We start from the raw sequence: 3334 nt of genomic DNA, 5'->3' as shown, positions 1-3334 counted from the left end.
CCTCAGAATATATTTTTAAGTACATAAAACAAAATGTATAAGATTTCAAAAGAAACCAATTCTTTGACATTAAACTACATATAAAAATCAAAATATTTAGATATCAAACTATAAAAGCAAGGTCATGAGCCCTGATTTAGAGCAAATATTATGGGAAAAATAAGTAAGTGCTATTTGAACTAGTTTTTAATGTTTTGTTTTTAGGACTGGAGTGCGAATCTTTTTGCTGTTTTTGCTTCATAGTCCTTTTTTGTTTTTGTAATTTCATTGATATAGGAAGTTCCTGGGTGAAGATTCTTCAATTACTAATGTAGGTCAGCTATTATTTTGTAATTGATAATCTTAGAGAATTGTCTAGGGTACCGAGAAGTTAAGTCATTTTCCCAGGATCACATAATAAGTATGTGTCAGATATGGGACTTGAAACTGGGTCAACCTTGATTGGCAAACCAGCTCCCTACCCACCACTATCCACTACTAAGTAGATGTTTTTAATCGCTGAACAAGAAATTAAGGCCATGTCTACATAAACTTAAACAACTAGTCCTTTCCGTGAAGAGTCATAATAAATTTTTAAAATACTCAACTGAAATATCTACTTCTCAATCAATGTCAGTGCAGTGTAGAGCCACTTGTAGTCTCCTGTACTCTGTAGGGACTAAGTAATGTTTGTTGAATTGAACTGAACTTGCTGACATAGCCTGGTATAATAACCTGCTCAGGCTTAACTTTGCTGAAGAATTAGAGGAATCTGGAGAAGAATGCTAAGGAAGGAACTACTGCTCTAAGAAAAAGGGGAAGCTACAAACACATTCTTCACTAGAAACTTAGATAAGGTCTTTGCAAATTCTCTTGTTATGCAAGTGCCTGATATGACTTTAGCAGTGGTGGGGCTGGTGGACACTGGGACAGTTATTAATAGAGCAAGTACAGAGTAATGACTTGGTAGGGTGTGGTTAGGGCTGTGTTAGCTAAAAAAATTTACTGTGGTGAGCAGAATAGCAGAATAGCAAATAGCAAAGACCCTTTCTCCTGCTGGGAAGTTGGAGGACTTCATGCTAGGAAGCATCCAACAGAGCCTAGGAACATGTGCATGTTTGTGTGTATATCTCTGGTGGAGTGAAAAGATTGGAGTCAAACCACTTACATTCAAATCCCAAGTCTGATATTTACTATTTGTGTGACCTTGGCTTAACCCTCTCTGAGCCTCAGTTTTTTCATCTTTAAAAACTGGGTCTAGAGTCAGTAGGACTCATCTTCCTGAGTTCAAATCCGGCCTCAGACACTTACTAGCTGTGTGACAAAAGAAAAGTCATTTAACCCTGCTTGCTTTGGTTTCCTCATTTGAAAAATGAGCTGGAGAAGGAAATGGTAAACCAATTGGTACCTCTTCCAAGTAAAACCCCAAATGGGGTCAGGAAGAGTCAGATATGACCAAAAAATGACTTAACAATAACATGACAAAGAGGGTATTAATCTAGATGGCTTCCAGCACCCATTTCAGCATTTGATCCTGCAAATTGTAAGCAGGTTAGATCCTAAATACTGGTTTTAATCTGTGTTATTTGGAGTATATCTGAATGCTTCTGTTCTAGGGGGTGGTTGACATCTGAAATTTGCACAGGCAGCCAGTAAATAGTCGTTGATTTGATTCGATTTTCACTTGGGACTGCTTTCTGTGCTGGGATTATCTAGGACCAACCATATCTGCCTCAGAATTTTATGGTCTTATAAGGTGGAGCCTTCTTTCTAGCCAACTGTGTCAGCCTTATCCTTATTCCACAATTCCATCTATTTCATTAGGCAATTTTTTTTTCACTTCTGCCATATTCAAGAAATAGTTCACTCGTTGGTTATTGAAGGACACAGAGAAAGAGGCATTCACTGAGACTGCATTTTTTTTTCTATAAGGTTTCGAAATTTTGGGAAGATATCACTTTGTGACTAAAAAGTCTGTTATAATGGTACCAAGAAAGAGGATTGGATTGAAACCATTTGCCAGGGCTATGTCATCCAAAAGCAGCATCTGTGTCAGAGTGTGGCCACTGTTTAGAAGGAGTTTGCCAATGTTCTGGTCCCTTTCCACTTCACATGTGTATGTATGAAGTGGTGTGGTAAGAGAGGGTAGTTTACTCTTGTTTCTCATGGGAAAAACAGTAGACTGATCAGTGCTAACTTTTGATAATAAACATTTTTATTTAAATTTTGAATTCCAAATTCTCTCTCTCCTTCACTCCTCCCCTACCCCCACCCCCAGGCAGTAAACAATCAGATATAGACTATACATGTGCTAACTTTAACAATGCTAACTTTCAAAACAAGGTAAGATGAGCTCTCAAGTGCAAACTAAACCAGCTGCTAGCTCTATATAATGGTGCTTGGGTAAGGGTGTTCCTGCTAATTTTGATGGGTTTACAGGGCAAGAGTCTGGGTTGGGAATCAGAAAGGCACGTCTTCATGGAGAGCATGGGCTGATCATTGACACCTTCATTAGCAAACACAAACAACTTCTGATTAGTTTTTGGTAACTGAAGCTGTTTCCAAAACTATTGGGTGATGTGGAAAATAAGATCCTCCCCTTCATATTTGAATAAATCTACACCCAAGACCTTTTAATTATTAAACTGTTCCTTAAAAAAAAAATAAAACAGAAATTTTAAAGGAATATTGTACCTTTTACACTACCTAAATGATACTTGGCAATGCCCTAGAACAAACTCCAAGGGAAGAGAATGGTGGTACAAGGAATAAGCCAAAAGAAAAACGAGGGTCCTCTTGGGGTCAAATTCTGGGGTCGATCTGGTTCATGTGAGGCCACAGGGCATGTGGGTCCCTGAGCCAAGGGTAAATCTAGAAGCCAGAGAAGGGGCTTATGCTAGTGGCAATACCTGACCTCCTCCTCCTCAATTTATGTGTTATAAATGGGCAAAAAATAAACCTCATTTGGAAATATTTTCACTTCATTGTTTAGTGTTTCTCTTCCTTATTCTTTTACATTAAAGAATATTCACAACACAATTTCTATTTTGTGTCTCAGGTCTTGCCCCAATTTTACCTGAAAGCAATTTTTGCCATCAAACCAAATGTTATTACAAAGCCCATGACCTAACAAGAACAGAGAGAAATAAGTTCATAGGAAGAAGAAAGAGGAAGACTATTTGTACTCATAACAACTTACATTTATTTTTTTGGTTTTTTTCCTTTCTTTCTTAGCAAATATTTTGGGAATGAAGGGGAAAATACACAAATACTCTGAAAACAAAGATAGGCTTTTTGATGTTGTATCCTAAAACATCAACAGAGCTTTACACAAAGTTATATCTCCAAAATGGCA

The sequence above is a fragment of the Dromiciops gliroides genome, chromosome 4 (genome assembly GCF_019393635.1).
Source record: "Dromiciops gliroides isolate mDroGli1 chromosome 4, mDroGli1.pri, whole genome shotgun sequence".
In the NCBI taxonomy this organism is placed as follows: Eukaryota; Metazoa; Chordata; class Mammalia; order Microbiotheria; family Microbiotheriidae; genus Dromiciops; species Dromiciops gliroides.
The sequence above is the reverse complement of the archived record's forward strand: the minus strand, read 5'-3'. Positions refer to the sequence as shown.